A 12,954-nucleotide genomic window follows, 5' to 3' on the forward strand; every position below is an offset into this window, starting at 1 on the left:
GTTTTACATGAGATTTTTAGTTAGACTACTAAGAGTTCAACAAAAATTTTTGAACATACTGATAGATCAACAAGAGTTGTTGATGTCGATCATCTAGTCAACCATTTCAAGAGCTGAGACTGCCTCGATGTAGTGGGAGGGTTACGAACCCACCAAGACGCTACATGGGTTTGACTGAACCCCAAAACATCATGTCTGATGATGGGGTTGAGGATCCATTGTCTTATAAGCAAGCAATGAAGGATTTTGACAAAGACGAGTGGATTAAAGATATGAATCAGGGAGTCTATGTACTTCAATTCTGTCTGGGAACTTGTGGATCAACCTGATGGGGTAAAACCTATAGGGTATAAGTGGATTTACAAGAGAAAACGAGGTGTAGATGGAAAGGTGCATACCTCTAAGGCTAGACTCATAGCAAAAGGTTATATCCAGGTCAAGAGAGTGGACTATGAGGAAACTCTCACCTGTTGTCATGTTGAAGTCTATCAAGATGCTCTTGTCCATAGTCACATTTTATGATTATGAGATATGACAAATGGACGTCAAGACTGCCTTTCTGAATGGTAATCTTGAGGAGACCATCTACATGGCTCAACCATAGGGGTTCATTGTTCCAGATCAAGAGCAAAGAGTTTGCATGTTTAATAGGTCTATTTATGGACTGAAACAAGCGTCTAGATCGTGGAACATTAGATTTGATAGTGCGATCAAATCGTTTGGCTTTGATCAAAATGTTGATGAGCCATGTGTTTACAAGAAAATCATTAATAACTTAGTAGCTTTCCTGGTACTGTATGTAGATGATATCCTACTAATTGGGAATGATGTAAGTTTTCTGACTGACATTAAAAATTGGCTAGTCGCCAAATTCCAAACAAAAGATTTAGAAGAGGCGCAATATGTTCTAGAGATTAAGATCATTCAGGATCATAAGAACAAGAGGTTAGCGTTGTCTCAGGCATTGTACATCGATAAGATGTTGATCAGGTACAAGATGCTGAATTTATCTTCTGAGGCATTAGGACAAGTTGGAGATTGTTGAGATTAGTGTACTAATTCTCCCAGAATCTCGTAATTTGTAAACAGTTTGTACATATTCTTAATAATACAATAAGTTTTATTTTATTTGTATTTACTCATATCCAATAAGTTAAGATCTGTGGTTATATATTTCATGAGATGAAATATTAAAACTATTGGTTATAAATATAATATGATAAGTTGGTTATCATATTTATTTATAATATATTAATTATATGATAATTAATTCTTTTTTCTCTAATAACCGATTGAGTGGGAGATTATTGATAATTTTATGGTAATCGTGAGATAAAAGACAAGTTATTTTCCTAAATTTAGAAGTTACTTCGTTCGGAAAGTTCTCACGGAGACAAGCTATCAAGTGAAAGGCTTTCACTAAGCGATAGCGTTGAGTGACTACACGATCATCTAAGCGATTGCTTACCTTTGATTATACGATAGTTCGTCTATACGATAGACCAGCTTATTTTCTCCCACTTGCTCGATCGTCTACTCGATCATAGACCTCTAGTCTTTTCCTCAAGCCAAGATCATACAGAGCACACAACTTCTGGATTCTCACACCGAGAATACCAAGGTAACCATTGAGGTGGTTTCTTCACCCAGTTCGTGAATCGAGTTGGACTCGATTAGGTTCGATGAGCTCTTGGCTGTTTGTCGTGTTCGTGTTTCGTGGTTGTATCGGTCGTTACGTTCGAGTACTTTGTTGGATGCATTGGACTGTTCGAGGGATTCTTGAAGAATGGTTCTTCAAAGGTATGCATCCTCTATCCCTTGTATCATCGTATAACATGTTGTAATTTCTATGTATGCATGACTTGTTTGTTTCCATTTTTAGACTGTAATTGTTTGTGTTCAATTCAAACTGAATTTGGAATGATCCCTTCCACTACTCATGGAAATCCCCATGTTTGGTTTCCTTCATTAAGTACCATTAATTCCTCTAACGAATAATAGAAAATAGTCCTATTATGACTAAACCCCTCTCGAGCCAAAAGAGGGTATGATGGCACATTGTTCAAGCCCTAGAATCAGCCCTTAAGGGTGCAATTTATCTACTTACTCTTGCTTCAGGGAAGAATGAATTCCATCCTGTGTAGCTGAGTTCCTAGCTCCCCAATCAGAGGAATCCTCAAAATGGTAGGCTTGTTGATTCGGCGATTTGGCCACTCTCACCTATGTAAATCAAATGACCACCCTGATAGGCAGGAGTTCACAACTCACTCAGGATTAAGATCATGTTACCTATGGTCATCCTAGTGAAATAAAAGTCTCAATTTTGAACGGCGTTATATAACGAGACTAAATATTTTGTGGTCTGGTCTTATACAAACTCTTTTGTATAGAATATTCCCGCTTGCATGTCTAATACATGAATGATCAAGATCATATCATTTGTAGCACTTTACAACATTTGTAACATCTACAAAGCGAGCCATACTCGTAGTGTCACCAAGATAAGGTATCTCTCCTTATCCATATACTACAGACCATTTAGGTTATCACTTAAAACACGATCTACTTGTATGTCTCAACATACATGTTTATGTTACAACGATGACTATGGATCTTAGTTTATTGGTTTGTGGTTAATGCAACTAAAATATCAAATATGTCATAGACCGAAGTGAATAAAACATCATATATTATAAATCACAAAGTGTTTGTTCATACAAGTGTAAAACTATAGAACCCTACGAGATTTAGGGCATCAACTCCAACAATATTTTATACTGTGCTAAGATCTCATTAGCATTGAGATTCATTACAACTGCCTGGTTGACCTCCAGCCTAGTCTCAATATCTTCTAAGTTGACCTATGTAAAAGATCCTTACACAAGTATTGTGTCGAACTTCCTACATTCTGATGATTAAATTAGTACTAGGTGTGGCTAATTCAGCTAAGCATAAAAAGAATTAAGGTTCTGTTTCTCATTTGGAGATCACTTACTCATCCTCTTTGAGTGGTCGAATAAGGCTATTTGTAAGCCCATCCTCTAGCATAAATCTATGATTATGTGTGATGGCTGTGGTGTCAAGGATGTTTTCGACAATTGAAGTTTTGTAGAGTGTCAGCCTGAATTTGATTCTGATGCTTAAATGAGTACTAGGAGTGGCTAATTTAGCCAAACTTAAAAAGAACTATGGTCGGGTTTCTCCTTTAGAGATGACTTACTCTTCTTTTTTAGTAGTCGAATGTGGCTATTTACAAGATTGCCCTCTTACATACATCTATGGTTATGTTTGACAATAGTGGTGTCAATGACGTTTTTTGGCACTCGAAGATCCAGGGTTTTAGTCTGAGCCCAACTCAGTTATTTTACCATTGGTATATATTCCTTAGTTCGGTCGGTCGACCAAAACAACAAGACGTTGACATTTCCTTTTGTAGCACACACTCATGATCCCTCGAGCTAAGATAGAGAGTAAGTCAAACCAACATTTTAGCCAAGGAAATAGAAGGGATCGTAGGCTAGGTTAAGGAAATTAAATCTGGCTAAGTGCTCAAGTTATGCGTTGAACTTTGAAAAACTTAAGGGCATGAGTTGGATTAAAAGTAAAAAATGAGAAAATTAGCTAAGTGTTGAAAGTTAGGGTGAATGCATAAGTATGGAAAGTTGGAAGACTAAACTAAGTACTAAGTATACAGGGAATAAGGGGTTAGCTTGTGATGTGTTACTCTGAAGTTGAAAGCAATAGGACCATTTAGACACATAGGCTAGGGTTGAATGCATATCTAAGGTAAGGAAGGTTACTCTAGATGCATATTTTGAAGTTGATGAGGATGAGAATTTCATACCCTAGGAAGTATAACACCAAATTACTCTAGGAAGGAACCTTGAACGCATAGGTGGTGAAGAGTGGGCACATAGCAATGTAGTTTTGGAAGCCTAGATTGACAACCTTAGACACACATGAGAGAGATAGACGATCACAAGAAGGCCATGCGTTGAGATGGGATTTCTTGGGGAACAAGGCCGTAGTTGCCAACTTAGATGGGGTAGATATCAAGCTTGGGGAGTAAGAAAAATCATGCAAAAACCTAGGAAAGACACCAATAAAGGCCTATGTGTTGGACTATGCATGATGAGGGCACTTAGACATGCAATTCTAAGAATGTGTCAAGCTACGTTGACTTTGGGACCACTATAAATAGGGCATCTAGAGGACCTTAACTTTCACAAGTTTCTCGTGAAAATCAAGTGAGACTGGTGTCAAAGTGTTGTGAGGTGAGTGTATTGAGTGACCCTGGGCTGCCATTTAATTTGGAGTAGCGAAGATTGAGAAATTCGAGTTGAAAGGAAGAGAGGCTAGCTGGTCACAAAGGACAAGCGCCTAGTCGCACGCACTATTGCCTGACGCTACCCAACACGACGCATGCTTGACACGTGCCCTCGTAAGCACGAGCACTCAACAAGCTACACACAGACGCTCGCACCGCGCACAGCTCGGCTGCGTGGATAACTCGATGCACGCCTGCGTCTGCGCGCATACCAAGCTTCCTCTGCCTCTCACGTTGCGCACGCTGACGCTTCAACACCCACCCTGTGCACTATCAGCCGCACATGCTCTCCAGCCCAAACGCCAATTAACCTCTAAATGTTGTGTTCTCAAGTGTTGGAACCTATTTTTGTGTAAGTTAAGGTTGGTTAGTGGAACTTAATGCCGAAAAGGTATTCTTAAGCATATTTAAATCCTATAGTTGATTTATTTGCAAAATTAAGCTAATTTGAGATTTCCTTGAAATAAAGTAGAATTCGAGGAAGCCAAGACTATGAAACATTGAGAAAGACCGTGGGGAGATCCTCAACGAAGACTGTGAGTGGTTTATTTTCAAATATTTTTTGTTGTATCTATATACATATATGATATTATATGTTTGTATCGTTTGGAAAACTTGGCATAATCTGAAAATGTGATTTCTTGGGTTGAATCCCTGATTTTTTTTTCATTGTTTTACTTAAATGACTGTTTTAACTTTAGTTTTACTTGAAAGCATGTTTATGTTGGTTTTGATATTTGGGTTGACTCTAAACTCGTGTTTTAAGCTGTGGTTGAGGGAAAGGGATTTCAACCACGAAAACTGGAATTGTTCCTTGGAAAATGTTAACGTGTCTTGGGCACGACTTACAGGATATTGTCGACATGTGCACATTAGACGGGTTGTATTGGGTCCTATTATTGTTTTCTTGAACTCTTGTTTGGTTGAGATGGATTACTTTGAAAAACTTATGATCACGTCATTATTGTCTCAGCTAACTGACTGGGATGTTTACGTTTTTATATTTGGATATTGTTTTATGACTTTTTGTCTAAGCAAACGTTTTCAAAATGATTTTTTTTAAAAAAAACAAACCTATATTCGTATAAAAGATACCACTCATTGGGTTTTCCAGCTCATATTTTTCAATTGTTTTGTTCCCTTCCTCCCCCCCAAGGTAGCAAAAGAGGATGTTATGAAAGTGTGACTCAAAGTCAGGATCGACCACCTTAGCAGAGCATGAAGGGATCGAATCCCATAGCGAAAGTGTCTCGTGTGAGAACGCCTTGTATCCCTCGATTCGATTTTTATATTAAACAAAATCGTAGTACTAGACGGAATAGATAAACACATAAACGAACATGTTATTGGTGAAAGGGTTAGAATGGTTCTTACCTTTGTAGATTCCTCAAGTACCACAAACAATCATCTCCAAGGTTCAAACAAACATATCTCCAAATGGTCTTGATCACGAACAACTCCTTGAGTGATCTCGAACACTATCACGAGAGTTACCTCGTTATTCTCTAAGATTCCAAAGAGGAATAGGTGGTATCCAACTATTGGAAAATGGAGAGGATAATAAGGTTTTGGAGAGTAGAGGGGCTCAGAGAAAATTCTACACAATAACACTAAGGAGTTGTGTATTGTCATGGTTTCTCTATAATGAGAATTGTGTATTCAGTGTTTTCTCAAAGGGCCATGAGGAAATCTTTATATAGAGAAAAGTCAAGCCTCTTTCTCAATATATTTTCTTTTTTTATAATTAATTAAATAACATTTATTTAATTAATTAGCCAATTTAATTAAACAACGCTTATTTAATCAATTAACCCAATTAAATAACATTTATTTAATTTGCACTATTAAATAACACCTATTTAATTTTAATCTACACAATTAAATAACATTTGTTTAATTTTAATTTGCACAATAATTAAATAACTACTTATACATTACTCCATTTTATGTATAAATTTAATTATCACATCCCATGTATATATGCAAAACCCCTCTATTAATTAATTTTTTATGAATCTAATTCACTTTAATTAATTAATTTGAATCTTATTCAAATATTGCTCCCCAAATTAATTATAGATCATATTCATAATTAATTATATATTAATCTCATTAATATATAGTTTTCTCAAATTAATTTGAACAATTCAAATGATCCCTTTTAAGTATCTTCTAGCGAGCTAACAAGGGGACCTGGTAGATCTGTAGATCATAAACTTCAACAATATAAGATTGATTGGTTAATTTCATTAACCAAGTTAATCAATATTCGTTAACTATGGGTACACTCCACTAAAGACCCACAGATGCACTATTCTCACTACATATTTATTTTTGTGTCCACGGATATAGACCAATACTAGCAAGTTAGTCCTTCACAAATGTTTGTAACTCCAATTTGATTAAATTATTGTTTTACTATTGGATTACCTTTGGCTTCTTAAGTACTAGCGCTGTTCTAATGAAACTTGTTTATGGTCCAAACCAATAAACAGAAACCCCTCTAAGGTCAATCAGATGGTAGGACTATTTGTTCAAATCCCAGAGACACCACTTTAGAGAACACTCATTTACTTACCCTTAAGGGGAGAAAGAGTGATTTTCATCTGGTATTATTATGTTCTCAGCTTCTCACTCGGTCTTATCCCCAAAATGGTTGGCTTATTGGGTCGGCGATCTAGTCATTCTCACCCATACAAATGAAAGGACAATTCCTCATGAACAAGAGTTTATAATATACTCAAGATTAATATTAAGTTGTCTGGGTCATCCTAGTGTAATAGGAACCTAACTAGTCAACAGTGTCACATCTAGTAGTTGCTATGTCGCGATCCAGTTTTATGCAAACTCGTTACATAGGATACCGCCACTCGCGTGTCACCTATACGAACGCGTTGGATCATTACATTTGTATCAAATATAAAGTGGGTCGTATTCATAGTGTTACTAGGATAATGCACCCAACCTTATCCCTATATTATAGACTCTTTAGGTTGTATCTTGAATATTGATCCTTATATATTTCCGCATACAATTCAGCATTGATGTTAATTTATCGAATTTAGGGTTATTAAGACAAAATAGGCAATAATGCAAACAATGAAATTTATTGAATTAACATCTATAACTCTTTATTGATGACGGTCAATTAATAACATTTACTAGAATTTTAGGATATAAAATCCAATAGAGCAAACCCCGATCTTGCTACTATAGGAAATCAATAGGGTCTAGTAAGGTGTTGAGAGTGTGGTTGTAGACTTATCTAGCATAGACTCTAATAGTTGTAATAAAAATATCTTGGAACTAAATACTTTGGATCTTAAGCATCATCAGTACTTTTTGGACTTGAACTCGTTCGTGAATTTTGAGTCCTACCTTTGAAAACTATAAATATTCTTAGACTCTTTAAAACGAACAATTAATGAAGTTATATTAGAATATTTTTAAATGCTATTTTATTTTGTAAGACTTTTAAATCCTACTTCATTCATTCAAATGAAGAAAGTACATTGAATCCTCTACTGCGACACGTCGTACAAGAAGATCCTTGAATAATGATTGATCACATTTGTCTAAAAAGTTAAAAAATAAAAATGATAACTTGTACTTGAATTTTAACTTTAGTCTTGTTCTGATTTTAATGTTTAATAAAATATCTAATTTTAATCTTTATATTTTTAAGACATTTTTACACATTAAATCCTTTCTACATTTTAAGATATTTCATAATGTCCTAAAAAATTGAACTTTTTCAATAAAAACGTTTAGCTATTATTTTGGACAATATTAATCTTTGCATTATATTTTCAAAAAATTCGGTATATTATTTACTTTCCTTGTTCTCATCAATTTCTTTGTTGACTTCGTAATTTTACATTTAATTAATTTAAGATCGGTCATAATCTTTCATTGAATTGTTTATGGAATATTTTGCATTTCCCCCCTCAAATTTAGCTTTATTTTATCTTCAATGCATTCATGTTGTAAATAATAATCTCAGGTATATTGTGAATATCTGTACATAATTATATTTCGAGATAAAACTTCCTTTTTTACAAATTGCAAATTCTTTCTTAAAATTTCAATTTCAGTGGACTGCATTTGATGCTAAGTTATGGTTATACATCTTTGTTTTCATCCTTATGTATATATATTAAGTTTATTTTAAATATATACTAGGTTTATTCTAAATGTAATCCGGATAATTACAGATTTAAGGTTTTTATATAATATATATACTCCATATTTAAATTTTAGTATCGAGATTTATTAGTTTGTCATATATTCAAATGTATATATTTGAAATTGATACATATATATTCCACATAATTTATCATATATACACATATATATAAATGTCTACACGAATATATACCCTTACACATATTGTATTTTCCACAGTAGCAGATTTTGAATTTTCACTGCAACGTTGACCTTTAAAATAAAGTATAAAAAGAAAAAAAAAAAGAATTAAGATTAAATTAAAACTTATAAAAATAAGTTTTTAGGGTTTTTAAATTGTGAGAAAACAAGTCTTTCCTTTCTTGATTTTCTTTTGCTCTCTCTTTTTTAGGTTAAAAAATAATATGAATAAGGGATTATTAGTAAATGAATCCTAATATTATTTAAAAAAAAAAAAAAGCCAATTAGGTCATTATTTGAAAAAAAAAAAAAAAACAACTTCAAGCCATTTATAAAATTTAGCATTGTTTATTAAGGCCTTTGTGGGTTGAAACTTCTACTTTTAATAAATCTTAAATTTAATCCTTAATACTAATTTATGGTTGATTTTTTTAAAAAAAAATATTATCAAATAGAATTTTGTCTATAAATTTTGGAAAATATATTTACAATCAATAAATTGCTAATTTGCTATCCAATGAGTATATGTATCAAAATTTGCTATATTTCCAAAATATAAACAACTAATTGCTACCTATTAAAATCGCTCTTCATTTTTTTTCAAGATGCACATATGAATAGGATATTTCGAGGAAGTTGTCGCTATAGGGCTTTGTCCCATTCTTTCAAAATTCAATTACATTTTTCTAAATTGTGTACTCATGTGAATTATTTCGTAAATTTATTTAAATTGACCTTTTAAATATTTAAAAGGATGGTTGTGTCACACCCCTCCCTAGCCTTAGCTCCCAAGACCTGGAAGAGAGCGTGAGGATACACCAGTAGTATTCCAAGATAATATTTCAATTTAACATTTTCCCCCTTATCTATTAAGACTTTAACATATTTACAATAATCTATCTAACTTTCATATACATAGTTCAATTTTCTCTATTCTTTATTACATGATCCGAGCCGTGCCCTGAGAATTTACCAAGTCCTAGTGTGTTGGTGGTTAGTCTTTGCTACCTGGGGGGAGGGGGATATAAGAAAACATTTGGAAGAGTGTGAGCTACTAAGCCCAATGAGTGGTGCTTTTAAAATAATAATCACTGCAAAACATATTTTTGGGAAATCTTCACATAATCATAAGTCTAGTATATTTATGCACGATCATGTGTATATTCATCCAATCATCTTCCTCCAGTTCCATGCTATACGTGGCATGCTCATATCATGAACACATTATCAATCATAACAACTTTTTATGGAAACTTTCCTATAACCCTCTTTCACCGCAATGTGCACATCGAAAATTCTTTTCCCGCTAGTCATGCTTAGGTAACTTGACTATATTTCCCGCCGGTCGTCACCGACTATTATTTCCTGCCGACCGAGGCTGACTATATTTTCCCACCAAACACCTTTTGTTAAGCATACTAACTTATGTAGTCCGGGTATTATCTCAGTTTCCATAGAAATTCCACAAACAATATCATGGCAACAACATAACATCATCAACATGCATTTTGCACTTACATATGCATTTATTCACATATCAATGTATAAAACTAAGTAAACACTCACCGCAAGCAAGTTTTTCCACTAAAATCACCTTGAGAATACCTTCTTGAGAATTCCTCCATATTAATAGAAATTCCTCAATTAATACTTGTTATATCAATAAATAATGCCAAAATACCATTTATATAATGAAAATACCAGCTTACCCTTCTCAAATTTAGCCAAAAACCTAAAATTAGTCTCCTTAGAGGTTATTTGGACCATGGTAAGAAGCTGGGCATTGGCACTAGGCAGGGTGGGCGTGCTGTGCCACACAGGGGGGTTGACGCGTTATGCGTGCGTTGCACTGGGCATGATGCGTCGCACAGGTATGCTGGGCTAGTGCTCGAGATGCGTCGAGCGAGGCACGCGCGGACAGGCAGATGCAGCACTGCGTGCGCACAGGGTGTGGGCTGGCTGTGCGTCTGACTGATTCAATGCCCCACCGATGCAACCTTTGTTTCTTTTGATCTCCAATCAACTTGGCACCCTAATAACTCAAACGTAACTCTCTAAATATGTTCTCAACACATAATTTAGGTGATGGAATGAATAAATTACTCTTGCCCAACCCCTCTATTTATAGCCATTCCAAACTCACCTCGTGGTGACAACTCAACTCCCATTTGTCTCACTTTGGAGCTGTCAACACTTAGCCTACCCAGCCTAGCCTTAAGTTGTTCTCATTTCAGCTTGCCAGCCAAAATCTCCTTTTTTTTGCATGAAATCTTCTTCACCCACCTCCTGCTTGGGGTGATAAGACTTCAATTGCATGAAATCTCCTTTGTCCACCTCCTACTAGAACTTTGTGTGATCCTTCTTTTGCCACCTAAATCACTTAAATACTTAACATATTTTTCTATTTAAATTGTCTAAGACTTATGCTCGTATACCATTGGCATTTTCCCTTGAAGTTTTCCATCAATTAGCCTTACCTTTGATCCTCAACATATAGCAATTCACCCTTCCTTCATCAAAATCCTACTTAGCCAACGCATGAGTTGGCCATCACCAACGCATGAGATGGCCACTCACCCTCGACGCATGGCTTGCTAGGTGGTGCTTGCTCGGCCTACTAAACATGGATGCATGGTGTTGACCATCGACGCACGGTGTGCTGCCTAGGCGCTTGCGTGCTCGGCCGCATGGGTGTGCGCTTGGCATAGTGCATCGACGCATGGCTGCTCGGCAGTCTTGGCATACTTGACAGCGTTTCGACGCATAGAATGGCTTGCCCTTTGCACGTTCGATGCATAGGTAGGGCGCCTTGTATACACCATCGACACATGGGCTGTGTGCTCGGCATACACCATCGACGCATGGACTGTGCGCTCGGCATACACCATCAACGCATGGGCTGCGCACTCTGCATACACCATCGACGCATGAGCTGTGCGCCTAGCATGCTCACTCGACGCATGCTTCCTACTTGTGTCCGCATGGATTGTATATGCCTTTGCGTTGATTGTATGCAACCCTTAGCCATTTTTCAAGTCTTCTTGCTTCCATCCTCCATACCTTCTTGCGTCTAACTTGTTTTAAGCCGCTCACAGGCGTTTGGATCTTTTGTCTCCTTTTTGGATAATTTTAATATTTTCCTCCCTTTGTTCCAATATCTTTTCTTAGGATTTTTTTCTCTATTTAATCTCCCACTTTAGATTTAGTGTTAGGGTCTTACATTTACCACCCCCTTAAAATAATTTCGTCCTTGAAATTAAACAAAACTTAATTTACAATAGAACTTTTATTTAGTAATTTGCCTCATATAGTTTTATTACACCACAACTTTCTATTCTCGTCTTCTAAAACTTTCTCTTTCCCTTTTTTCACCACCGACATATTGTCTTCCCTATCCTGAGTTAGTCCATATAGTTTCCCTAATGTCATTTTTCCTGTTTTCTCTTTTCTCCCTCCTACAGTTCGTCCTCCTTCAATCGTCGTTGATCTTCCTCATGGGTTGTTTGGTGGTTGTACATTTCCAGTATCCATTAACTGAGGACATTCTCGTTTAAAGTGTTCTGGTCTGCCACACTTAAAACATGTGTATGATCGTTCTTGGGTATCCCAACATCTTCCTCAATGATATTTATTACAGATCGGGCATCTTGGTCTTTGGTTAATGCTCATCATTGACTCATTTATTTGGCTCTCTCGTTCAGGATCTGCTTTAGTATTGATAGCTCCTCTTCTTTTCCATTCACTTCTGCTTTCTACCCTGGGGGTAAAACTTCTTGGTTATTCTCTCTACTACCAACTCATTGACGAGTCTCTTTCTGGTCTTACTTCTTCCGTCGTTAAACTTCTTTCTACTCTCATCGTGACTTTTATTAGCTTTGAAAATTCTCCCCATTCCACGGTTGCTGTGACGGGAGTTTGAATCTCTTATCTTAATCCTGTTTCAAACCTTCGACAGAATTCCTTTTCATCTACCACTATGTTTAAAGCATACTTGGATAACTCCGTATACTTTAATTCATATTCCGCTATAGTTATGTTTTCCTGCATGAGCTGTAGGAATTCATCTTGTTTCATATCCCTAAATGATCGAGGATAGAATCTTTCGAAAAATGCTTTTCGAAATTCCTCCCAACATATTTCTTCTTAATCGCCCTTCCTATTCCTTAGTAGCTTCCACCAATCTTCTGCCTGTTTTTGCAGTAAAAATATGGCAAAACTTACCTTACGATTTTCAAGACATCTCATCACTTCGAAACATTTTT

Source organism: Benincasa hispida, chromosome 5 (assembly GCF_009727055.1).
Source record: "Benincasa hispida cultivar B227 chromosome 5, ASM972705v1, whole genome shotgun sequence".
Taxonomy (NCBI): domain Eukaryota; kingdom Viridiplantae; phylum Streptophyta; class Magnoliopsida; order Cucurbitales; family Cucurbitaceae; genus Benincasa; species Benincasa hispida.